We start from the raw sequence: 27,718 nt of genomic DNA, 5'->3' as shown, positions 1-27,718 counted from the left end.
TCATATCTGTGCTATAAGAAAAAAATTCAAGATATACCAGGTATTATGGAAGGCTTTTTGAGTAAACACTAGAGTGAAGTGAGGGTGCTCGCCATACAGATAACAAAAGGATGCAGCTTCCAGCCAGAGGAAATTGCAGATGCAAAGGTCCTGTGGCAGGACTGTGCTTGTCTTATTGGAGGAACAGGTCTACACAATTTTTACCTACAACACTATGAGAGCAAATGCTTGGGAGTTTCTTCCCACACCAGTTTTCTGACTCTCAGGACTCCAACTGGCTGTCCCACGATTTAATGCTTGCACTAACTATCCAAAGTTAGTTCAGACGCCATGGCTTAAGGGCTTAGTTCCACAAGACTGTCCCCACTTCAGATTCCAGTCACATATCTCAGGTTGGCACCTGCACTTCTGCTCAACTGGGTATAAATTCAGGGGGTTTCCACAACCCCCCCATCTTTGGAACTCAGGGAAGTGCTTTACTTACTATCCCTGGTTTATTATTAAAGGGTACAAGTCGGGAACGAGGCAGGGATCACATATGCACCCTCTGTAGGCATGCTTCTCCCAGGACCGTGATGTGTCCATCAACCTGGAAGCTGTCTGGACCCTGTCACTTAGGGGGTTTATGGAGGTTTCACTGTGCAGGCATGATGGATTGAGTCACTGGTCATTGGTGCTTAACTCAGTCTCCAGCCCCTCTCCCCTCCCTGGGCATTGGGCATGGGGTGGGGCTGAAAGTTGCAACCCTCTAATCCTGCCTTGGTCTTTCTGGTGACCAGACCCCCTCCTAATGCTCTCTAGGGGTCCCCAGTCACCAGTCATCTCATCAGCATACACAAGACACTCATCATGCCAGAATTCCAAGGGTTTTAGGAGCTGTGTGCCAGGAACTGGGCACAAAGACCAAATATGTTTGTCACAGCAAGGAAGCCAATGGAGCTAGAGCAGCGGAAGCTCAAAAAATGCTTGATCAGTAGCCCAAGCTGGGATGTAGCTGGGCTGTGATTTCCAGATCTTTGGGTTCTAAGTTCAGGGTTTGTCCACATGCAGGTAAGTATGGGAAGCCCCTTTAGATTACATTCTTCTCTGTTTCCTAGAGTGAGTTCAATCTTTTAAGAAAGAAACGTCTTTATTAATTCAACTGCAGTCACAAGGCAGAGCAGAAAAATATTCTCATGGTTGTCACCACTGTGCTGCCTGGGAAGTACCCACAGTATTTGGCTCCTGAGTAGTGGTTAAACCAGCCCACGTAATGATGACAGCAGGTGTGGGAAAGTGGACAAAGGAAATGACATAGAAATACAAACATTTCATTCCCAGTGCATGTTCCCAAAATAGAACATGGGACTTTCAACTCTTTCTTCTTTGAAGAACGTAGTCAAGAGAGAGACTCTAGTAGCACACTGTAGAAGAAAGAGCAGAGATCAGGGTTTTGATCTCCGCTCTGCCAGTAATTAGTCATGGGACTCCCATCTATTAGAGTTCAGTTACAGACTAGAGAATGCATGAGTTTAAGCAGAAAAGGATTTGTTGCCATTATTAGGTGCCTTGCAGAATTCCAGGAGAAGCTAGAGGCACAGACTGTCAGCTGAGGGGCAGTTCTTGGAACCTCCCAGAACCAGATCGCCAGGGAAACTGTGGTTAAGAAGCCACTGGGATACCTCTCCCCATAAGGACTGCTGGGTGCTGGGACCTGTGAGGGCAGCACGGGCACCATGTTTTTCGATACTCATGAAGTTCAGGACTGAACGCGAGGATCTAATCACAGATGCCTCTGGAAAATACCAAATATCTTACTTATACTTGCCAGAAAAGAGTCAAGGCAACAGAAGAGCTGCCCTACCCCCTGATGTTCATTTTTGCGTCTAATCTCACACAGGTGTATCTGCTTGGTGAAAACTAAGTTTCACAGTAGGTGTCCGAGATGTAAAGGCATTTGGAGAATGTCTGATTTGTCTCTCAGTGTATGTAGGGGAAATGTTACAACAATCCTATTGTAAATGGGAGAGGATAAAGGGAAACAAAGGGAGGTAAGTTTTCTGCACTTCACTCAAACTAGTAAGCTGTCCGCCCTAGTAGGCGTTGCTAAGTTATGTAGATATAATGCAATATTCAGAGCAACCACTCCAAAAGCCATACAAAGAGATACACTGAAAAACACCATCAGCAAATCAATTGAATTCTAAAGAAAAAGCTTGAGGACCCCACAGAAAGCCAGGAAAAACTACCATGAGATGCCACCACAAACCCACCAGAAAATGGCTAAAATTAAAAAGACTGACAACATCAAATGTTGACAAGGATGTGGTACAACTGTAACTCTCATACTTTATTGGTGGGAATATAAAAGGGTTCATCTGCTTTGAAAAGAAGTCTGGCAGCTTCTTATAAAACTAAATAGACACCTGTCCTCTGACTCTTCCGTTCCAATTGTAGTTGTTGACCAAACTGCAAACAACCTAGGTGCTCGTCAATAAGAGAATGGATAAATGTGATATATTAATATGACGACATAGCTCATACTGAGCAGTACAAAAACCCAGACAGCTGATACATGCAACAACGTGGGTGAATCACACTAATGTTACACTCTGAAAGAAGGCATACCCGAAAGATTATATATTGGATTCCTAATGGACGAAGTTCTGGGATGGGAAGAACCAATTTATAATGGAAATAAATTTAAAAAGTGCTTACATGTGGGGAGTGTGGGCAGAGGTTGAGTGGGAAGTCGGTTGAGTGAATTACATCATTAGCCCAATATGGTCTGTATCTTAAAGGTGGTTTGGGTTACATAGGTATAGATATTTGTCAAAACTCACCAATGGTTGGTCTGTGCATTTCGTTGTATGTAACTTTATTAAACCCAAGTTAACGCAGTACATACCAAAGTGGCTAGAGAATAATGGGCTGACAAGTAACTTACTGTTTGGAAATGCATTTAAAAAATGGGTTGATGGATGGCTAGAAGGGTAGGTAGGTATGATATAGCAAGTGTGGTAAGATGTTAATAATGGTAGAACGTAGGTGTAGGGATATACATGTTCACTGTAAAATTCTTTTACCATTACTGTATGTTTGAAAACTCTCATAAGAAAATGTTAGGGAAAAATCTTGAAAAAAAAAAATCATAGAATGTGTGGTTCCTTCCTCTCCTGCCTCAGGTGGTGGTTGGTTGGTTGTTAAGAAAGTTAGTCCAGCTGCCTGGCACTATGTTATGGGACGCGGTGATTTTTGCTGAACTGAATATAGGGCAGAAAGGACTCGGCACCATCCACAGAAGATGCCCAGTGAGGACTTAACTACTTCTCTTAGTCTCAGATGATAGTCCCAAACTCTGATTTCTTTGATTCCCCATCCTGGCCTCTCCACCCCCGAGTCAGTGCCAGCCATGCAAAGACTACAACTAGCCATTTCAGAGATGAGGTTAAGTGTCAGCTTTTATAGTTGGAAGGGACCAAGGGGGACCACCTAATCCTATTTCTTTTTTTGTGCGAATTTACCTAAATCAATTGGGTCATGCAAAAATCTTAGATGATTTTGTGAGGTAACAGTAGTGGCCAAAAAAGTTTGAGGTGAAAAAGGGTTAACTTCCCACTACATCCTCCCTATATTCATCAGTCAGGAGGCATCAGGTGGTTCAAGCAACCTGAACAATATCTGTATCTCTGCCTTCTGTCATTTCAGATGCTCTGGCCAGCACCTTGCAGACAGGCTCATGAGAGGCAGGCATGGCGATGTTATAGGGACCATTGCTCTCACCCTCGTAGCTGGTATGAGGCAAACAGAGAGCGGTCTTTCCAAAGAGAGACTAGAAACAAGACTGCTTAGGGATCACCCCTGGGATGGCATCACTAAGGATGGTGATTCCAATCTCTCTAGGTTTTCAGTATGTTTATGAAAAGGAGGAGAGAACCTCTAAAATATTTTAGCCAGCCCACATTTCTTGAAAACCTTCTCTCACCAATGAGCCCTCCTTTCTAATATTACATATGCCACTTACCAAGTTGCTATGTCACCAAGAAAAACTCATTCCAAAATTTACCACATCCAGATATTGATAACCTACTACCTACAGCCTACTTCGGGGTTGAGGTTTTCCAAGTAGAGTGCCTCTTGTTTTAATTGTCATAAAGTATACATAACATAGGGAATTCCCTGGTGGTCCAGTAGTTAGGACTCCGTGCTTTCATTGCACGGAATTCCCTGGTGGTCCAGTAGTTAGGACTCCGTGCTTTCATTGCACGGGGCCCAGATTTGATTCCCGGTTGGGGAACTAAGATCCTGCATGCTGCGTGGCACGGCCCAAAAGAAAAACCAAAAAAAACAAACAAACCGAAAAAACCCCCCAAAACGATAGATATACATACGTGACAATATTTACCACTCCAACCGTTTTTAAGTGTACCCTGCCATGGCGTTAAGTACATTCACAATGTTGTGTAACCATCACCACGATTCATTTCCAAAACTGGTTCATCACTGCGACTTCTCATTTCCCCTCCACCAGCCCCTGATAACCTCAATTCTACTTTGTTTCCATAAATTTGCCTATTGTAAGTACCTCACATATGTGGAATAGGGCATTATTTGTCCTTTCGGGTCTGGCTTATTTTATTTGGCAAAACATCATTGAGGTTCGTGCACATAGTGGCATGTGTCAGAATTTCCCTCCTTTTCAAGGCTGAGCGATGTGTCCTCGTAGGCAGGCATCGCATTTTGTTTATCCCTTCATCTTCGGATGAATATTTGGGTTCTGCCACCTTATGGGGAGTGGGGGACTGTGGATAATGCTGCTGCCCCTTTTTTAAATACCTAAACTTTATACAAAGTACATATCTTGATAGCATATTTCGGGGGATGATGTTTACATAGGGAAAATATTTATGCTGCAAAAATCAATATACTGTTTTAAATAAGATAATGTATTACGGTAAGTATTAAGTCCTAGACCAGATACAACTGGTAGAAAATTAGAACTGTGTGTAGACATTCTGAGAAGCCTCCAAGCACCAACAAACTGGGGACGTGGGCCTGGGGTGCTGCCGGAGATGAGAACAGCCAGGTGGCGGCCTCACGCTGACAGCCGCGTGGACGGTGTTCTGATCAGGAAGCACCGGGTTTTTTTTTTTTTTAGCATTTTTACATCCTCGCAAGAGAATTTGTCACTTCAGTACAGGTGTTTTATGTTTATGATGTCTTTATTTCATTTTAGGAAATCGGGAGGGGAGGGAGTTGGCGTCACATCTAATGCATTGTTAAGTTTTAATTACAATCTTAATTTATAATTTTAATTATAACTTTTCCCAGTGAAAATTGTGGGAAATTGCTTCCCTGTTAGCTTTGTGGCACACGACATTTTATTTTCAGGAATGAATTATTGGAATAACAAGGGAGATGCTTGCCTTTAAAGGTATATTACAGAAACTGAAACACAGAAGAAGGAACGTGGGTGCAGAGGCAGGAAGAGTCGTGCTGCGTGGAGAAGAGCAGGGACCCCCCTCCCTGGTTCCTTAGGGGTCTCCCGTTGGGTCCATGTCAGAACCATCGAAGGGCCCAGAGAATAGGAGGAGGTCAAGTGTTAAGAGGAGTCATAGCCTTTGCAACTGCTTGTTTAAAGTCAGCCGTGATGGGCCAGGACACACCGGGAGGCTTAGGAGAGATGAATGGGGCTTGGCCAGTTTTTGTGTTGAGCGTGTAGGGAGGTGTACGCACGTGAGCCGACAGGCATGTATGTTGCTTGCTGACTTGCCCACTCCTGGCCTGTGAGGGCCGTGTTCCAGTCTTGGGCTCACGGGCGTTCTTACTGCACAGTCAATATTTGCTGGTGAGAAATGAGTCCACTGGTACCGCCGCGTCCTATACTCAGCCACACTGATTCTCTCTGATCAATGTCGTGTGCGTGGCTTGTAGTGTTAAGGCAACACCAAATCTATTTTTAATTCTCCCCTTCTTCCCATCTTTTGGAAAAGTGTGAAACCGCTCTTCCTGACCAGCAGCCTCTCCTTCTCCTCCCCCAAATGTCAATTGGATTAACACGTTGCAGTTGGGGATGCCTCCACCTCCGCTTACAGCACGTGGACAGCAATGGCATGGAGTCCTTGTGGGGTTTCAGTATTCATTCTCTCTTGATAACGTCCCCAGAAATTTACTCTGTTCTCAAGCCAGAGGGTGATGTGTGCAACTGCCAGGGCCGCACAGTCAGGCTGGGCCCTCCCCAGGCGAGGGCTGTCGGGCCTGCTGCCTCACTGGCTCGAATGCACTTTCTAGAACTAGAAAGGGACCCTCGTGCTTTGAAAAGGATCCAAAGTAGGGTCCGTAGGAGCCCCTGTTCTGTGCAGCGGCCGTGGCTTTGTGGTGCTGGATGAGTCCAGAAGAGTGTTGGGTGGATAGATGCTGTGTGGGAGGACCAGCCCAGCGGGACCCGCTCCCAGGGCTGGCCTCGCTGGCTAGAGGGACCCACTAGGCCAGATGGGAGATGGTCCAAATGCTGACCTTCAACTTGGTTGCCTTTGTCAAGGTCTCGGGATCTCTCTACCCAGCCCACCCCTTTTTTCTCTTCCCTGTGCTCTGATTTCTTTGCCTTTTCGTGTCTGCCATCTCACCTAAGGGGAAAAGGATGCTTCTCCCTCTTTTTTTTTTTTTTTCTCTCACTTCCATGCTCTCTTTCCCTCCGCCATGGTCTCTAGTCTAAGGAGCACGGAGTGTGTTTGAAGTCCATCTCCTGTTGATTACTGGGTGTATTAACTTGGGTACCAGCATCTTCAAGGGTTGACTGGGGATGCAGATGCCTACATCTGGGGTGGTTGGGAGGACTGAGTGATCAGAACAATCACTAAAACGTGTATAGCTCTGATGTTTATATGGCACTCCGTGTCTATACCTGTGTGCACTCAATCCTCATGACCACCCACTGGACAAGACTGTTATCCTCAATGTAGATGAGGAAACTTAGGCCTAGAGAGGTCCCCCAACTTGCTGAAAGTCATAGAGCATAGGGTGAAGCCTGTGTTGGCCCCTGGCCTGCCTGGCTCCTCCCTTCACACCGTGATAGGATTACCCATGGAAGCATCTAGTACATGGGGAAATGATGCGTATTGAACGTCTATGGGTAAAAGTTCTTTAACATGAATTGTGGAAGATGTATTTAAAAGATTATTTATTCATATTGTTTTTCTCTCCATTTTATATATTTTTTAATTTTATTTTTTTATACAGCAGGTTCTTATTAGTCATCAGTTTTATACACGTCAGTGTATACATGCCAATCCCAATCGCCCAGTTCATCACAACCCCACCCCCACCCACACCCCACGGCTTCCCTGCCTTGGTGTCCATACGTTTGTTCTCTACGTCTGTGTCTCTATTTCTGCCCTGCAAACCGGTTCATCTGTACCATTTTTCTGGGTTCCACATACGTGCGTTAATATACGATACTTGTTTTTCTCTTTCTGACTTATTTCACTCTGTATGGCAGTCTCTAGATCCATCCACATCTCTACAAATGACCCAATTTCGTTCCTTTTTATGGCAGAGTAATATTCCATTGTATATATGTACCACATCTTCTTTATTCATTCGTCTGTCAATGGGCATTTAGGTTGCTTCCATGACCTGGCTATTGTAAATACTGCTGCAGTGAATACTGGAGGGCATGTGACTTTTTGAATTATGGTTTTCTCTGGGTATATGCCCAGTAGTGGGATTGCGGGGTCGTATGGTAGTTCTATTTTTAGTTTTTTAGGGAACCTCCATACTATTCTCCATAGTGGCTGTATCAATTTACAGTCCCACCAACAATGCAAGAAGGTTCCCTTTTCTCCACACCCTCTCCAGCATTTGTTGTTTGTAGATTTTCTGATGATGCCCATTCTAACTGGTGTGAGGTGATACCTCATTGTAGTTTTTTTTTTTCCTTTTTCTCCCACACACACACACTCTATTTTATTTTTACAAGAGATAAGTAAACTGACACCAAGCATTGTAAGTGGATGACCACAACAAAAGCAACAGTGATTGCAATTACCAACCACAAAGCACACTCATACTGTGTCATAATATTGACATTCAGTGCAGGAATCCTCCACTGTAACAGCTCCTTTACTTTGCAGTGAAAATTGATTTGTATATTTTTTGCCTCTGAGTCCTTGTGGGATTTTCTTTTTTATTCAAACAGAAAGTCACAAAAATTATAATCATCCTCATCAGTTCACTCAGTCCCATGTAATTATTTTTTTTTCATCTTGATCTTTTGTTAGCACTTTTATGAATTCATCAGTTTTCCATTAGAATTCTGAAAATGCTTATTCATTCAGTTCAGCAGTATAGTCAGTTACCAGAAACCTGTACTTGTCAGAGTCTTTTCCATGAATTCCTTGAAGATGAAACCCTTTTATAGGAACATTTTTGCAAAAGCATCAGAGTACACCCATAACTGTCTGTGAATGACAAAAGACTTAAAAATGACCACAGTTAAAGATTTGATGAAAGTTCATAATAATGCAGTTGACAAGGAAATTTAGTTATTTCTGAGATATACATTTTAAAGTAATAACTAGAATTATGATTTATAACATTATACCAGAACATATAAGATTTTTAGAAATTTCATGTAATGTCTGAAACATTTATATTAACATATTTCCATACAAATAACCCAAAGAAAGTTTAGTATTAGTTGTTTTTTTTGTATGTTTGTTTGTTGTTTTATACTGCAGGTTCTTATTAGTCATCAGTTTTATTCACATCAGTGTATACATGTCAATCCCAATCGCCCACTTCAGCACACCACCATCCCCACCCCACCGTGGTTTTCCCCCCTTGGTGTCCATATGTTTGTTCTGTACATCTGTGTCTCAACTTCTGTTCTGCAGCCTGGTTCATCTGTACCATTGTTCTAGTTTCCACATACGTGCGTTAATACACAATATTTGTTTTTCTCTTTCTGACTTACTTTACTCTGTATAACAGTCTCTAGATCCATCCACGTCTCAACAAATGACTCAATTTTGTTCCTTTTTATGACTGAGTAATATTCCATTGTATATATGTACCACAACTTCTTTATCCATTCCTCTGTCGATGGGCATTTAGGTTGCTTCCATGACCTGGCTATTGTAAATAGTGCTGCAATGAACATTGGGGTGCATGTGTCTTCTGGAATTATGGTTTTCTCTGGGTATATGCCAGTAGTGGGATTGCTGGGTCATATGGTAGTACTATTTTTAATTTTCTGAGGAACCTCCATACTATTCTCCATAGTGGCTGTATCAATTTACATTCCCACTAACAGTGCAAGAGGGTTCCCTTTTCTCCACACCCTCTCCAGCATTTGTTGTTTGTAGATTTTCTGATGATGCCCATTCTAACTGGTGTGAGGTGATACCTCATTGTACTTTCGATTTGCATTTCTCTAATAATTAGTGATGTTGAGATTTTCATGTACTTCTTGGCCATCAGTATGTCTTCTTTGGAGAAATGTCTATTTAGGTCTTCTGCCCATTTTTGGATTGGGTTGCTTGTTTCTTTATTATTGAGCTGCATGAGCTGTTTATGTATTTTGGAGTTTAATCCTTTGTCCGTTGATTCATTTGCAAATATTTTCTCCCATTCTGAGGGTTGTCTTTTCATCTTGTTTATGGTTTCGTTTGCTGTGCAAAAGCTTTGAAGTTTCATTAGGTCCCATTTGTTTATTTTTGTTTTCATTTCCATTACTCTAGGAGGTGGATCAAAAAAGATCTTGCTGTGATTTATGTCAAAGAGTGTCTTCCTGTGTTTTCCTCTAAGAGTTTTATAGTGTCAGGTCTTAAATTTAGGCCTCAAATCCATTTTGAGTTTATTTTTGTGTATGGTGTTAGGGAGTGTTCTAATTTCATTCTTTTACATGTAGCTGTCCAGTTTTCCCAGCACCACTTATTGAAGAGAGTGTCTTTTCTCCATTGTATATCTTTGCCTCCTTTGTCATAGAGGAGTTGACCATAGGTGTGTGGGTTTATCTCTGGGCCTTCTATCTTGTTCCATTGATCTATGTTTCTGTTTTTGTGCTAGTACCATATTGTCTTGATTACTGTAGCTTTATGGAATAGTCTGAAGTCAGGGAGTCTGATTCCTCCCTCTCCATTATTTTCCCTCAAGACTGCTTTGGCTATTCGGGGTCTTTTGTGTCTCCATACAAATTTTAAGATTTTTTGCTCAAGTTCTGTAAAAACTGCCATTGGAAATTTGACAGGGATTGCACTGAATCTGTAGATTGCTTTGGGTAGTATAGTCATTTTCACAATACTGATACGTCCAATCCAAGAACATGGTATCTCTCTCCATCTGTTGGTATCATCTTTAATTTCTTTCATCAGTGTCTTATAGTTTTCTGCATACAGGTCTTTTGTCTCCCTAGGTAGGTTTATTCCTAGGTATTTTATTCTTTTTGTTGTAATGGTAAATGGGAGTGTTTCCTTAATTTCTCTTACATATTTTTCATCATTACTGTATAGGAATGCAAGAAATTTCTGTGCATTAATTTTGTATCCTGCAACTTTACCAAATTCATTGATTAGCTCTAATAGTTCTCTGGTGGCATCTTTAGGATTCTCTATGTATAGTATGTCATCTGCAAACAGTGACAGTTTACTTCTTCTTTTCCAATTTGTAATCCTTTTATTTCTTTTTCTTCTCTGATTGCTGTGGCTAGGACTTCCAAAACTATGTTGAATAAGAGTGGTGAGAGTGGACATCCTTGTCTTTTTCCTGATCTTAGAGGAAATGCTTTCAGTTTTTCACCAGTGACAATGATGTTTGCAGTGGGTTTGTCGTATATGGCCTTTATTATGTTGAGGTAGGTTACCTCTATGCTCACTTTCTGGAGAGTTTTTATCATAAATGGGTGTTGAATTTTGTGAAAAGCTTTTTCTGCATCTACTGAGATGATCATATGGTTTTTACTCTTCAATTTGTTAATATAATGTATCACATTGATTGATTTGCGTATATTGAAGAATCCTTGCATCCCTGGGATAAATCCCACTTGATCATGGTGTATGATCCTTTTAATGTGTTGTTGGATTCTGTTTGCTAGTATTTTGTTGAGGATTTTTGCATCTATGTTCATCAGTGATATTGGTCTGTAATTTTCTTTTTTTGTAGTATTTTTGTCTGGTTTTGGTATCAGGGTGATGGTGGCCTCATAGAACGAGTTTGGGAGTGTTCCTTCTGCAATTTTTGGGAAGAGTTTGAGAAGGATGGGTGTTAGCTCTTCTCTAAATGTTTGATAGAATTCACCTGTGAAACCATGTGGTCCTGGACTTTTGATTGTTGGAAGATTTTTTTTTTTTTTTTTTTTGCAGTACATGGGCCTCTCACTGTTGTGGTGTCTCCTGTTGCGGAGCACAGGCTCTGGACGCGCAGGCTCAGCGGCCATGGCTCACAGGCCCAGCCACTCTGCGGCATTAGGGATCTTCCCGGACCGGGGCATGAACCTGTGTCCCCTGCATCGGCAGGTGACTCTCAACCACTGCGCCACCAGGGAAGCCCTGTTGGAAGATTTTTAATCACAGTTTCAATTTCATTACTTGTGATTGGTCTGTTCATATTTTCCATTTCTTCCTGGTTCAGTCTTGGAAGGTTACACCTTTCTAAGAATTTGTCCATTTCTTACAGGTTGTCCATTTTATTGGCCTAGAGTGCTTGTAGTAGTCTCTTAGGATGCTTTGTATTTCTGCGGTGTCTGTTGTAACTTCTCCTTTTTCATTTCTAATTTTATTGATTTGAGTACTGTCCCTCTTTTTCTTGATGAGTCTGGCTAATGGTCTGTCAACTTGTTTATCTTCTCAAAGAGCCACCAGCTTTTAGTTTTATTGATCTTTGCTATTGTTTTCTTTGTTCCTAATTCGTTTATTTCTGCTTTGATCTTTATGATTTCTTTCCTTCTGCTAACTTTGGATTTTGTTTGTTCTTCTTTCTCTAGTTCCTTTAGGTGTAAGGTTAGATTGTTTATTTGAGATTTTTGTTGTTTCTTGAGGTAGGCTTGTATAGCTATAAACTTTCCTCTTAGAACTGCTTTTGCTGCATCCTGTAGGTTTTGGATCGTCGTGTTTTCATTGTCTTTTTTCTGTAGGTAATTTTTGATTTCCTCTTGGATTTCTTCAGTGATCTCTTGGTTAGTTAGTAACGTATTGTTTAGCCTCCATGTGTTTGCGTTTTTTACGTTTTCTTCCCTGTAATTCATTTCTAATCTCACAGCGTTGTGGTCAGAAAAGAGGCTTGTTATGATTTCAATTTTCTTTGATTTACTGAGGCGTGATTTGCGACCCAAGATGTGATCTATCCTGGAGAATGTTCTGTGCGCACTTGAGAAGAAAGTGTAATTTGCTGTTTTGGGATGGGATGTCCTATAAAAACAGTTAAATCTATCTGGTCTATTGTGTCATTTAAAGCTTCTGTTTCCTTATTAATTTTCATTTTGGATGATCTGTCCATTGGTGTGAGGTGTTAAAGTCCCCCACTATTATTGTGTTGCTGTCGATTTCCTCTTTTATAGCTGTTAGCAGTTGCCTTATGTATTGAGGTGCTCCTATGTTGGGTGCATATATATTTATAATTGTTATATCTTCTTCTTGGATTGATCCCTTGATCATTATGTAGTGTCCTTCCTTGTCTCTTGTAGCATTCTTTATTTTAAAGTCTATTTTTTACGATATGAGTATTGCTATTCCAGCTTTCTTTTGATTTCTATTTGCATGGAATATCTTTTTCTATCCCCTCACTTTCAGTCTGTATGTGTCCCTAGGTCTGAAGTGGGTCTCTTGTAGACAGCATATAGATGGGTCTTGTTTTTGTATTCCTTCAGCAAGCCTGTGTCTTTTGGTTGGAGCATTGCATGCACGTTTAAGGTAATTATTGATATGTATGTTCCTATGACTATTTTCTTAATTGTTTTGGGTTTGTTTTTGTAGGTCCTTTTCTTCTCTTGTGCTTCCCACTTAGAGAAGTTCCTCTAGCATTTGCTGTAGAGCTGGTTTGGTGGTGCTGAATTCTCTTAGCTTTTGCTTGTCTGTAAAGCTTTTGATTTGTCCATCGAATCTGAATGAGATCCTTGCCTGGTAGAGTAATCGTGGTTGTAAGTTATTCCCTTTCATCACTTTAAGTATATCATGGCACTGCCTTCTGGCTTGTAGAGTTTCTGGTGAGAAATCAGTTAACCTTATGGGAGTTCCCTTATATATTGTCATTTTTCCCTTGCTGCTTTCAATAATTTTTCTTTGTCTGTAATTTTTGCCAATTTGATTACTATGTGTCTTGGCGTGTTTCTCCTTGGGTTTGTCCTGTACGGGACTCGCTGCGCTTCTTGGACTTGGGTAGCTATTTCCTTTCCCATGTTAGGGAAGTTTTCGACTGTAATCTCTTCAAATATTTTCTCTGGTCCTTTCTCTCTCTCTTCTCCTTCTGGAACCCTTATAATGCGAATGTTGTTGCGTTTAATGTTGTCCCAGAGGTCTCTTAGGCTGTCTTCATTTCTTTTCATTCTTTTTTCTTTATTCTGTTCCGCAGCAGTGAATTCCACCATTCTGTCTTCCAGCTCACTTATCCGTTCTTCTGCCTCAGTTATTCTGCTATTGATTCCTTCTAGTGTAGTTTTCATTTTAGTTATTGTATTGTTCATCTCTGTTTGTTTGTTCTTTAATTCTTCTAGATCTTTGTTAAACATTTCTTGCATCTTCTCGATCTCTGCCTCCATTCTTTTTCCGAGGTCCTGGATCATCTTCACTATCATGATTCTGAGTTCTTTTTCTGGAAGGCTGCCTATCTCCACTTCATTTAGTTGTTTTTCTGGGGTTTTCTCTTGTTCCTTCATCTGGTACATAGCCCTCTGCCTTTTCTTCTTGTCTGTCTTTCTGTGAATGTGGTTTTTGTTCCACAGGCTGCAGGACTGTAGTTTTTCTTGCTTCTGCTGTTGCCCTCTTTCACACCACCCTACTCTTGAATCTCCCGCTGCTGTTCCTCAGGCCAGGTCCCGTCCATTTTAATTATACTCTTTTTTTGTTTGTTTGTTTCCTCTTTATGCTTCTACTTACTCCCTTCTCTTGGGGCCTGGCCCAGCACTCCTTCTTTCCTTTGGTCTTTTCTACTTTTTGGACTACCTGCAGTTCCTCTTCCCTTTTTGTTTGTTTTTTTCCCAGAGATCCCCCTTCCCTTTTTGTCTCCCTCAATTTCTCCTCCCAGCCTGCTGCTCCATGCCTTTTTTTCTTCTTCTTTCTTCCCCCATCTCTGTCTCATCTCTGTGCTTTTATCTATCTTGATACTTGCCAAACCAAATCCTGGCACTCCAGCAGGGTTTGAAGTTAGCCCCCAGACACACAGCATGACACAAGCCCCAGGAATCCTGCTGGCTTGCGGCTTCCTGTTCCACGATGCACAGGAGCAGAGGATGGAGTAGGGCTCCTTGATCATCCGGGTTCAGTGTGTAGTGACTCCTGTTATAGGAAATGGACCACAGGCAGAGAGAGATCACTACCGCATGACTGTGGCTGAGAATTTTATCTCCCCAAAGTCAGAACAGTTTGGAATGAATTTTTGCATTCCTCATAAGTTAGCCAGACACACGCACACACAGACACGCAGGCAGGCAGTAAATTTGTCAACCCGTACAGTAATACACAGTTCTAAAAATGGGCACGGTAGGAAGAGAGATGGTTACTGTGGGAACTATCATTTTTAATTTACTGGCTTGGAGCTCTAAACCAGGGCCTGGCGTTTAATGTAGTGTTTTTACATTTGGGTATGTGCTCAAGAGAGACATGAAGTCTTGCAAAGCTCCTCCTGAACTGGAGAAGGTTCAGGCCAGTGGGGGGAGGGGGTTGAAAATTTCGGGAGGTGCAGTGGGGCCAAGTAGTGAGCATGTGACAGTCAGAAGGGAAGAAGCAGACAGATCCTGGGAGCCCAGCTAATTAGCACGGAGGGGCTTAATGACCAGCCAAGGCCATTTCTGTCAGCTTGCAGATGAGGAGACCCAGGTTCAGAGAGAGGGGTCGGAGAGGGGCCGACGTGGCCAGTGGAGGAGGGGCAGGAGCCAGAGGAAGTGTTCAAAGCAGTGCAACACACGAGGGATTTGGACTCCCAAAATCTAAGCTTAAAGAGGTGCTTACCACTTAGGTTCTACTTCCTTTGTGCCAGGCGGTGTTCTCAGCAGTTAGGACTCTTTTAATCTTCAGCCTGTCTCTGTGAGGCAAGTACTGCTCTTCTTGCGGCTGCTTTATAGATGGGCGTCATGGTAGAGAGGGCGTCAGGCCTGGGTTTCATCCCAGGCGTTCCGGCTCTTGAGTCCCTACTCTGAACTGGCTACGTTTCACTGTGTTTAAATCCTGACTTGGTTACTTCCTAGCTGTGTGATCTTGGATTAGTTACCTAACCTTTCTGAGCCTTGATTTCCTCCCCAGTAAAATGAGGACAGTCAGACCTCCCACGTGTGGTTGCAGTGAATCTTGGGAGAAAACGAACATATGGAAGTTCTCTGCAGGCATGACGTTTTATTGTTTACCATCCATGGAGAGAAGCTGATTGAGGGCCCTTTTTTTAAAATTGAGGTGAAATTGAGGTATAGTTGATTTACAGTGTTGTATTAGTTTCAGGTGTAGAGCAAAGTGATTCAGTTATACATACATATGTATATATTTTTTTCAGATTCTTTTTTCCATTATAGGTTGTTATAAGAATTGAGTATCATTCCCTGTGCTATACAGTAGGTCCTTGTTTATCTATTTTATACATGGTAGTGTGTATCTGCTAATCCCAAATTCCTAATTTATCCCTCCACCCACCCGCCCCCCATCACCCTTTCCCCTTTGGTAACCATAGATTTGTTTTCCTTGTGAGGGCCCTTTTCTTGAGGAATAATAGGACAAGAATTGGCCTTGGGGATATTTCGACTTCTTAGGTAGGCGTCCCAGGTTGGCATTGCACCTGCCTGATGAACAGGTCCTCTTACTGCCTCCCCGCCCCCTCCCGTCCTGCCACACTTGGCCAGCACAAGCTGTACCTGAGCCGTTCCCCCACCTCCTGGCGTTTCGGGCTGGCAAGGTTTCTGTGCAGCTCTCTGGAGTGGGGTGGGATGCAAGGCCTTTTCCAACATTCCTTCACTCCAGGACTGTTTATTTCGCACCTATTATGTGCCACCCGTTGTCCTCAGCTCTGGGGGTACATTCATGACTAAGAGAGTCTTTGTGCTCATAAAACTTGCTTTCTAATAAGGGCAATGGATAGGCAATTCTGTCCACTAGCAATGAAGGTTATAAAATAATCAAGGTAAAGAAATGGAGCCCGAGGGGCTGGTGGAGAGTGGGGTTTTGGGACAGGGAGGACTTCCTAGAAGAGGCTGTCTTGGATCAGAGGGCTGAATGGAGCCAGGGGATGGAACCAAGCTAGGATCTGAGGGAATAGTGTCCCAGGTAGAAGGAATGACACGTGTAGCCATCTGGAGGCCCAGCAAGATTGATGTACTCAAGGGACAGCAAGGAGGAGGAGGTGAGAGCAGAGGGCCAGTGCCAGTGGTGTGGGCCGCACAGACGCTAGTAAGGAGATGGGTTTTGATTCTGAGTGCAGCAGGAAGCCATTGGTAGAGGGTTGCCAGATAAAATACAGGGTGGCGGGCTTCCCTGGTGGTGCAGTGGTTGGGAGTCTGTCTGCCGATGCAGGGGACGCGGGTTCGGACCCTGGTCTGGGAGGATCCCACGTGCCGCGGAGTGGCTTGGCCCGTGAGCCACAACTACTGAGCCTGGCGTCCGGAGCCTGTGCTCCGCAACAAGAGAGGCCGTGACAGTGAGAGGCCCGCGCACTGCGATGAAGAGTGGCCCCTGCTCGCCGCAACTAGAGAAAGCCCTCGCACAGAGACGAAGACCCAACACAGCCAAAAATGATAAATAAATTAATTTTAAAAAAAGAATCAGATTTATATTTAAAAAAAATACAGGGTGGCCAGTTAAATTTGAATTGTGGATAAACCACAGTTAATTGTGTAATTTGGACATAACTGGGCATTCTGTATTTTTATTTGCTAAATGCTGGAACCCTACATCGATGGGCTCAGAGCACGGCCCTGCTGTGTGGAGAGAGTGTTGGCTGGGAGGAATTTTGTAGTCGGAACCGGGGTGGAGGCTGTTGTCTCCCTGGACAGAGCTGGTGTTGGTCCAGGCCATGGTGTTCCCAAGTGGAGGTGCTAAGAAGTATTTGGATTCGGGATATATTGTGATACCTGTGGGACTTGGTGATGGATTGGATATGCCAGGGAAAGAGAGTCAGGCAGTCCTAAGCTGATTCCTTAAGCTCTAGTTCACGAGAGGAAGTATTGAGTCTCAGGCCCTGGTCAACTGTGGACCACGTTGCCTGCTGTATCCCTGAGCTGCGACGGGTTAAAGATTCAGGTGCCCACAGAAAGGAGAGTCATTTGCCATGTTTTGCTGCATCTTTGTACGCTTGGTAAATTTATATGCACTCCGTATAGGTAGATGGATTGATAGATACTGTCATAGATGAATATATCACCTTTTGAGCCGTTATCCTGTGCCAAACCTTCTGCTAATTGCTCTCCACGTCTGTCTCCCTCTTGTTTGGGTCTTGCGCAACCAGGTGGGGTCGTGCTGGGATCGTCCACATTTTACAGCTGAGAAAGTTGAGGCGCTGTGAAAACATGACTTGCGTGCTCTTTGCTTTATTGGTGTCAGGGTTATTTCTCTGTTTTCTACAAGGTTGTGGGCATGCGAGTACCAGACCCACATTCAGCCCTCAGCAGGGACATTGCTTAGATGAGGGACATCTTCCAAAGCTGTCCTCATCCTCAGGACCACACTTAGAACCCAGATCTGATTCCACAACTTTACACAGCAGTGATCTCCGTCTTCAGTGGGAGTAAAATCCACAGTTTAATCCACTGTTAGAAATGGCACATTCCTGAGACCTTGCCTGGGATTCTGGTTCAGTCAGACTGAGGTTATGGCCTGGGAACATGCATTTGGACAAACCTCACAATTGATTCTGATGCCATTATTTCTGGAGTATGCCAAACATAGAAAACCCCTGCTCCCCCAGATGTCCCAGTGGGATATGCTTGGATTCCATAATTTGGGTATTAGCGATGCAACTTTGAATGCAGTTTGATAGCACGTGTTCCTCATATTCCTATTTTCAGGAATTTCCACACACTTTCATAGATGCCTCCAGGAGGATCTGCTGTCAGCATTTCAGGCAGAATCGCTCTGGGTATCTCTTGCATATTCGTGCCCTCATGTTGGCTCCACACCCACCTAGCGCCCAGGGTTTCTAGGTCCCCATCATGCTGCCTTTGTCATCTCCGGGACCTATGCCAGCTGCCCACACACACCTTCCTGAGCCAGATGCTCTTTTCCTCCCCCTCCCTGTGTGCAGGGTTTAAGGATGGATTTCAGTGGGCTCTGTCTTGATTACATGCTTATTCCCAGGGAAACCTCTGCTGTTAGGAGTCTGGAGAAGCATGGCGGTTCCACCCTAGGAAGTCATCAAAATGAAGACTCAAAATGCTGTGGACCCTCAGCAGATGTCATAGGGCACCTTAAGGCAGTGAAGTAAAAAGCTCAGAGCCTTGGCTGGAACAGCAGGAGGGGTTGGGGGTGGAGAAAGGGAAGGCGACTGTAGGAAGGCAGGTAGGATTGGCATGCCATCTTGGCCAGATGTGCGGGAGGTTGCTGGGAGGAGAGGGTCGCGTTATGTAATAAGTTCTCTGCTTCTTGGAGACACTTAGCTGACTTGGCAACATTTTTCTCCACCCCTGGGTGCCTGACTCGTAACTAATGAGAAACTTGTCATGACAACATAGCGACCCCCAATGAGCTAGGTCCTGAAATTCCGCGGTCCCCATGGCGTTCTGTGCAGCCATAACTGTTCCTAAATGAGCCACTCCGTTGCTAATAGGCAGTACTACTTAGGAAGCCAGTGAAACATGAGATTAGTCCTCAAAGAAAAGGTCCTCAAGGGGTCTCCTGCATCAGTCTTGTTCCTTGAGGGTAGGTTGCGCCCTGTGGGTACCAGGGACACGAGGGTATAAAACACATGGATAGCCCAGGGCCAGTCTTTGTGCTCTAATTGGTCTCTGTCATTGTATCATGGTTTTCTCACGTTTCCTCTTAGTTTGTTGTCAACATGTCGGTGGTGGGGAGCTTGGGTTGAGAAAGAGAACAGGTGCCAGAGAGAAGGAATTCCAGAGAGAGGGGTCATACGACACTCCTTCCCCAGGCACAATCTGTATTCACCTTGGGTACCACCCGTGATGATTTCTGACGCTGCTGACTTAAGGGCAAGCACATTTGGTCCTACGTCTTGCTCCGTGTCTTACTAAAGACCTTCTCACTGTAAAACTCTTACGTTAGTATCTCGGAATAGTTTACTTTCAGCACCTCCCCGCTCTCCTGGCTGCCGTGGCAAGGGACAGCCTTCCAGCTAGAGCAGTCTTGTTACAACTATTGCTCCCAGCGCTAGTAATATGAAGATGCGGCCATGTCCTAGACTCTGTGGAGGCTTTACCTCCATTAAAACAATTCTATTCTAGTAGTTCTGGACCCACAGTTGGGCTTTTCACGAAGGGCTACAGAGAGGGTCCCCGCTCTCCTGGTGGTGTACAGTCAGACTGCTGGGAAGAGAGGCAGGCGTGGTAGATGGTTCACTTACCGTCGCCACCATTTAGCAGCTGTGTGACTTTTTGGTACATTGCCTAATCACTCTGTTCCTCAGTTTCCTCTCCTCTAAAAATGGAGATGATGACAGCATATGTCTTACCGTGTTCTAAGGCTAAAATAAAAATGCAAAGCGCCTAGCATAATACTTGTTACATGGGAGCTTATAATGTGTTACCTATTGTTATGTCCACCACTGTTACTGTTCCTCTTACACGGTGGGTTGGAACCAGGAAACCTGGGCTGAACTTCCTGCTGTTGGTGTCACTTTTTTATTTTTTTGGCTGTACCACACAGCTTGTGGGATCTTAGTTCCCCCACCAGGGATCAAACCCATGCCCCTTGCAGTGGAAACACGGAGTCTTATCCCCTGGACTGCCAGGGAAGTCCCTGTTGGTGTCACTATGGGCTAAGGATTGGCTTCCCAAGTCCCAGTGAAATCAAACCACACGTCTCTGGTGTTCCCTTGGGTCCAGATAACACAGCGACAGGCACACAGCAGAATGTCTGGCCCACAGTAGGTGATACACTCACAGGTGTATTTTCACCGAGCTTCTGCTTTACGGCACATTATACGTTAGTTGGTGTAGATCCAGCAATTCAAAGATGCGTGGTCTTGGAGTGGGATAGGGAGGGTGGGAGGGAAACGCAAGAGGGAGGAGATATGGGGATATATGTATATGCATAACGATTCACTTTGTTACAAAGCAGAAACTAACACACCATTGTAAAGCAATTATACTCCAATAAAGACGTTAAAAAAAAACAGATCTATGGTCTCTGGTTTGCAGCATCCTTCTGTTTTCTAAGAACACAGATGTGACCAGAGAGGGTTTCACACAAAGAGATAGTTGCTGAAATGGAAGGCTGCGTGCAGGGCGACAGAACTAGTCAAAGAAGAGCTAAGTTCTGCCTGCTGGAGTCGGAGGACTTCCATGGATGGGTGTTAGAGGGATCTGAGAGTTGTGTGAGAGTTTCCCATTTGGAGGAAATAGTAGAGGCCTGGTGACAGGGAATAGCCTGGGGTGCTCGGGGAGGGGAGAGAGGCCGGGGCCAGATCACAGCCCATTTGCTCCATGTATCTCTCTTTAGGCTAAGGTCCTTCAGCTTGAGCATCTTGCCAGCCCTCTCCCAAGCAGCACAATTTTCACAGACGTAATTCTCATTATAATGTTACTTACGTGTGCACCTTGGTGCAACGTCTGTGAAGAGATAGCTTGAATCAACTGGAATAGTACAATACACAGCTGTATATAATATTTCTAACAAAACTGCACAATCAACAAAAAGTTCAAATTATCAACGTGGTTTTATTATGTCAGGTGGTGCTGTGTTACTCTCCCAGCATAAATATGGGGTGGACCGTGGTTTCATAGAATTTGGGATGCCCGTGTGCCACGTTATGGCTTGCCTTTCCTTGCTTTCCTCTCTTCTCACTAGAGAGCCCCAAACCACTTTGCATCCTTGGCCGTTGTGCGGTGTCCCAGCGTCATTTAGGTATCCAGTCTTTGTTCTGTTCTCACTAGCCCAGGACACTTAAGGTCGTGGGTACAACCTGGGAACAGCATGACCATAAACCCAGGTGCAGAAGCAGGCAGTGACATTGGGCTCCGCTCTAAGATAGCGGTCCAGATGATCCTGATTGTGCTTCTATGAAGTTTGAAAAGATTATCCTCAAAGTGAAAATTCCAAATTAGCAAACACTTTCTGAGAACACAGGGAACGCCCCCCCCCCCCCCCCCCCGCCCCGAATGACAATTGAGAAATAGAAATCCAAAGGGAATATTTGGTGCAAATCTAGTTGACAGAATCACTCTAATATAGAGTGAAGGAATAAGGATTATTATTGTTATAAGAGTGGTGGTAGTTACTAATATTATGGGAAATACTTAGTTTAGCAAGTGCTTAAATTGTGCTTACGGTATGCCGGGCACCACTCTGAAAGGTTTATGTATGTTATCTGATTTCATCTTAACCACACTCCTTTGAGGTAGGTATCATTAGTGTTCTTATTTAACAGAGGAGAAAGAGAAAGCACAGGAAGTTTAAGTCACGGGCCTAAGGACACAGGGCTAGTAAACAGCAGACCCGGGATTTGAACTCGGGCAAGCTGGCCCTAGACCCCTTGCTCCTAAAAATTATAGACAGGGATTGACTTTTCAACTCCTCTTTTAATAGCTACCTACTCAAATAACTAATGACCAGTTTCCATTATTCTCTGTATGTGTTTAGGGGTTGCCAACTTGTTAAAGTTTAATATTTCAGAGCAGTGCTGTCACTGCTACTTGACAATTTCAGATAGAAATCTACCTTAAAGATGTACAAGTACAAATTATGCAATTTGATTTTTAAGTGCTTTTCCAGCAATATAAATAATGAAGGGTGTTGGAACTGGCAGGTATAGTACATTAAGTTGAGTGCAATTAAAACACTGTGCTATTTTTAAACGAACAAGAAAAAATAAGAGGCGAAATTACGAAATCTGAATCGGTCTTTGCAGCCTCCTCCAGCTGATAACTGGGTGGGTGACTGCAGAGGGTATTAGTAACATTTATGCTCTGGATTTCAAGTGTGATGATAGTCACATTTAACACAAAGAGCACTTTGATTTCGCTTCTGCGTAACAGGCAGATGACATTTCCAGCAACATCATCTTTTCAGTTTTTTTTGAAAGCAGATGACAGGGGGGTATTCTGGGAAGACATCTGAGTTGAAATAATGACTTGCCTTCTGGGTAGCGCCTCAGTGAGACATCTGAAAGTCAGGATCCTCTTTGCTAAATGCAAGAAGAATCTGCATCTTTCACACTCATGGGTGGGCTTCGCCCTTTCCAAAAGGCAAGAGCCTGTTCACTGGGACCCAGGAGGATGGCACAACCATTCCGATTGGTTTTTCACGTCCCTCCCAAAGGCTCGATGGATGGGGCAAGAGCTACTCCCAGCTAATAGTTACTGTAAAACCCGACGGGTCCATCTTTGTTTATCAAAGATCTCTTTTGGCCTCCCCCTCAGTTCTGGAAGTAGAAAGGTCCAGGCAAGAGACCACTGACTGGTTTTGTTGTAAACATGCCTGTATCTCTGAATTCACCTGAGTGTGTTTCCCACGAAAGTGGTCATCTCACTTAGCTGTCCACTTACTCCCACCACTTACTACCCTTTATCAGTGTTCGGAGACTCAGTGGAGACCCCATTTTTCGAAACTGGCCTGCAGCCCCTTGCTTTGGGTGACCCAGATGGGGACTGTCAGCAGCTTTAGACTTGAAGGTGACGTCCTCAATTTGGAGTCCCCGTGTATTAGCCTGCTAGGGCTGCCACAATAAAGTGCCGCAACCCAAGTGGCTTAAACAAAAGAAACGTATGGTCGCTAAGATTTCTGGAGGCGGGAAGTCCGAAATCCAGATGTGGGCGGGGCCATGACCCACAACGGTGCTAGGGAACGGTCTTTTCCGGCCTCTCTCCCCACTTCTGGTAGTTCCTCGACTTGTGGCAGCATCACCCCAGTCTTCCGCAGCCTTCTCTTGCATGCATGTTTCTTTCCAAATTCCCCGTTTTCTAAGGACACCAGTCATTACTGGATTAGGGGCCCGCTTCATCGGAGTCTGACCTCAGCTTAACTAATTACATCGGCAACCACCCTATTTCCAAAAAGGGTCCCGTTCTGAGGTATTGGGGGTTTGTGCGTCAGCATAACAAATTTGGGGGAGCCCAGGTCAACTCATTACAGCCTGTCACCGGCAAGTGGCTGGCACATAGATCAATTCCTACATTGATTGTTCAGCCCGTGAAGATCTGAGGACTCACTTTGTGCTGGGTGCTCTTCTAGGTACTGGAGGTAACCAGCGAGCAAAACCGACTCCTTGATCTCAGGACGCTTGTATCTTAATGGGAGAGATAGATATTAAGTTTAAACAATAGAATGTCAAGTGATGGTATGTGCCGTGAAGAAGGATGGGGGAGGCAGATAGCCAGCGGTACTTGGTGTAGGAGGCTACCTGAGATGGAGTGGCCAAGGCAGGTGTCTTGGACCTGGTGGCCTTTGGGCCACAACTTCATTAAAGTCAGGAGTAAGCCATGGAGTGATCTGGAGGACTGTCTTAGCGATGAATGCTTAGGTGTACATCTGTTAAACAATACATGTGTGTACACTCAGTTCAGGAAGGTCTTTGGGGAAGGGGTTATTTTTAAAACACCCTGTGAATATTTGGGAGTGACTTCTGATAGATAAGGGATGGGCAGAAGTGTTCAGGGAAAAGGGAAAAGCAAGTGTTCGGTTCAGTGTGTGGTAGAACTGTCAGAACCTTGTGTCATCTTCAGTCTGAACACGGGCCTGGAAAGCCATGTCAGAGGCTTCAGGGCATTCTACCCCTGAGGGAATCTTGCATTCGTGGGGTTTCAGAGGAACTTCACGTCTGTTCAGACCCTCCTTCCCCCGATGCAGAAATGAGCCTCCTCTTCTGACGTTTCCACTGGGGCTCAGCATTCGGCCCTCTCTCCTGAGCCACCTCTTGGATGTGTAACTCAGCCGCTCTGTTTCAGATAGCTCACTGGATGGGCAGCTCCCAACTTCACTTGCTGGCCCGTGGAGATCTTTATTCCTCTGCTTTTTCTCCTTGCCCAAAGTGTCGGTGTCCTTGTTTAAACGTTGCGTGCCCTAAACCAGCGGTTCTCAGGGCTGACTATATGACAGAGCCATCTGAAGGGCTCTCCAGATGGGCAATCCCCAGACCCATATTAAATTAAAAAAATATAATGGCATACGTGCTGAATTGGAGTTTTGTGGGTAGGGGCCTGGGAAATAAATAAATAAATATATATAATTTTTTTTTTTACAAATCTCTAAAGATAATTCTGCCATTAAGACTCACTGCCTAAAGCATTGAGACTGTTTCCCCAGTGGTCAACTCTTTTACTAGTAGAACATTGAGAAAAGGGAATAGATGGGGAGTCACCTCTACCCCTACCACGATGTCTTAGCCATCAAGATGCAAAACCGTCTCGGATGTGCCCCTTCCTCGTGGTAATCACGAAGGTCCTTTCTGTACCATAGTGCTCTCTGCTCAGATTTGTGGAGGGTAAATCACAGCAAAATCACAAACTATCCTCAGATCTCAGCACGTCATTAAGAGACGCCGAGAGATCTGGGTCAGCTTGGAGAAGCAGAAACAGAGCTGTTCTCAGTGCTCGTGCTAAAAACAGAACTTGAGCAGAGGTGTATCTCTCGTTGCCTAAGGACCATTTGGATAGAGAAATCAGAGAAATTAATGAGGTTTCCTGGTCTAGCATCTCCACGTTGAAGTCTCTTATAAAGTGAAGAAGAAATCTTTGCAGTGCTCCTTACCCCAGCCATGCCACCATGTGTCCTGTGTACACATTTAGGTGATGATTTATACCAGGTTATTTATGTCGATTCAGACACTTTTTTGTACCCATTCGCAGCCCCTGTTGGAATTTACTGTCAACTCTTTTGAGTCAAATAGGTGCCCCTGCTTTGGTTCTCACCCCTCGTGATTTGCCCTTTATGGGGTTAAAAAGCAGCTTTCTGAACTGTTGAGTAGTATCCCTTTACATAAAATAAGAACAACCTTTGCCACAATTGTATTTTTTTCATTTCGCATATTGGATTTTTTCATGCATCTGATTATTTTTATCACTCTCACTTGGTCCCTCTCCAAGTCCTCCAGATTCTTCCCGAATTGAGTAAACACATCCCACTCCTTTTAAGTAATTTTCTGGTTCCAGCTTGGCTTTGCGTGCCTCCAATCTGTCTGCTCTTTCTCTCGCATTGTAGAGCCCAATCATCCTTCCTCTCTTTCTGATGTTAGGTATGTTTGAGGTGAATGCCAGCTTCTCAGAGAACTGGCTTTCGCCCCTGGGTCTGGCAGGCCTTCCTAAATGTTTGGCATCACAGGCCTACTCCATCATCCACAGGCTGATGGGACTAAGGATGCGTCTGTGACCCACCCCTGGTTATTCCCTGTACTTGCTTGTGACCAGTTAGATGCTCCATCCCAAGAATTTGGACAAAGAGACACTGGGCATAAGCTGTGGGCCTAGAGCAGAAGGAGAGGGTGGCATCAGGGCAACGGTACCACTCTGGCCAGTGTACTCGCTCTCATGTCACCTGGGGATGCGAAGGCATGTACTTGAGAGCCAGCAGAGGACACCAGCTTGTAGAGCAGGGAGAATGTTGTAGATCCCTGAGGAAAGCGCAAAGGAGAGACTCTCAGGCTTCTGAAAGAGGGAGGTTGGGAGGGAAGGAGGAAGAGAGAGAAAGGGAAGGGGGGAAGGAGGGGAGGAAGGGAAGGAAGGAAATGGGGAGGGATGGAGCGAGGAATGGGAAGAGGGAGATAAGACATGGAGAGATAGCTGCCTTGATTTCCAGTGGCTTTTCGGTCCCTCCAAGACTCAGAGTACTTTGTTCCTACACAATTTCCGTGGGTTGATGGTAACCTGTCCTTTTTCCAGTTGGCTGGTTTGAGTGAGTTTCTGTTCCTTGCCCCTAAAGATTGCAGACTGAATCCCCTTTGGATCTTTTCCATCGCAAGACCTATCTCCTTATGGCATGGTGAAAAGCCCCTGAATGCTGAAAGCCCAGCATGCCTGGATTCTACTCCTGGCCCTGCCCTTTACGGCCTGGGCGGCCCTGTGCAAATTGTTTAAAGGTCTCTGAGCCTCAGCTCCTTCTTCTGTAGACTGGGGATAAAATGATATTTGCCTCACAGAGTAGGCTTTTATGAAAATTATATAAGAGTTTGGGAAACATTTTAATTTCCCTTCTGGTGTGAAATCCAAGCTCTATGTTATTGCTTTGAAGGATGTGAGGGTCGTTCTTTATTATTTTTGTTGTTGTTAAGATATAGTTGCTATACAACCTTATATAAGTTACAAGAGTGCAATAAAGTGATTCGCAACTTTTAAAGGTTATACTCCGTTTATAGTTACTATAAAACACTGGCTGTATCCCCTGTGTTGTACAATATATTCTTGTAGCTTGTTTTATACCTAATATTTTGTACCTCTTAATCCCCTACCCCTCTATGGCCCCTCCCCGCTTCCCTCTTCCCACTGGTACCCACTAGTTTGTTCTCTACATCTGCGAATCTGGAGAAGACTTGTTTTTGACCTTTAGTTACAGGGCTTGGCAAATTACGGGCTGCAGGTCACATCAGGCTCACCACATGTTTCTGTAAATAAGGTTTTATGGGAGCACAGCTTTATTTATATACTGTCTGTGGCTACTTTGAGCTACAGATGGCACAGTTGAGTCTAAAATATTTAGTATCTGGACCTTTAAAGGAAAAGTTTTCCAACCCCTGTTCGAGGATCTCAGTGTCTCGATGGGAATTAATAGACTTTAACTTTTATTGTATAGCTCTATTGGTCTTTATGTAGTTTGACTTTTCACTTACTTGTCTAGTACATTTGATGCCATTCTCAGTTCTCTTTCACTGTCTTTCTAAACCATTTTTAGCTAGCTATTTTTTTCTCCCCTTTGAATCTGTGACTGTATGACGTGTAGGTTGAACCCACCAGACACACTGTCACATGCAAAGAACTGCATGTGGCCAGTGACATGGCTCAGGGGATTCTCCCACCAGTAACTGACTGTCTGTTGCTCCTCTGGTTTCATCTCCAGAGTCGGGCTTCCTTGGGGAACCTCAGAGCTGTGACCTGAGTCTCCCAACAAGGACAGTGAGCCCTGAATCTGCATGAGCCACTTTTTGATGTTTTGTGCAAAAAATACCCTTTATTACCAAAATATCACCTACAACTTAGACTGCTGGTGTCTGTAATGCATAAAAACATAGAACTGTCTTTTGGAACCAGAATTTAAGTAACATTAGAAAAAAAAAAGGTCATGACTCGGTGAAAATATCACGGATGTTGCAGACAGATCTTTATCCAAGTCTCAGGCCCTTTCACTTACCAGCTGAATGACCTAGGACCAGTTGCTTAACTTGTCTTTGCTTCACTTTACTGTCCTCTAGACCGGAGAGAATATTTCCTTCAGAGAGGTGTTGGGAGGATTAA

The 27,718-nt window shown here is 44.1% G+C and overlaps 1 protein-coding gene across 1 annotated transcript in view; it reads left to right on the top strand.

The window, feature by feature from the left end:
* LARGE1 (LARGE xylosyl- and glucuronyltransferase 1) overlaps positions 1 to 27,718 on the top strand; it is a 587,913-nt gene that overhangs the window by 219,983 nt on the left and 340,212 nt on the right. The window lies entirely within an intron of this gene.

This window comes from Aethalodelphis obliquidens, unplaced genomic scaffold (genome assembly GCF_003676395.1).
Source record: "Aethalodelphis obliquidens isolate GAN/ISIS:26980383/991018 unplaced genomic scaffold, ASM367639v1 scaffold8, whole genome shotgun sequence".
Lineage (NCBI taxonomy): Eukaryota > Metazoa > Chordata > Mammalia > Artiodactyla > Delphinidae > Aethalodelphis > Aethalodelphis obliquidens.
This window is presented reverse-complemented; position numbering and strand designations above follow the sequence as displayed.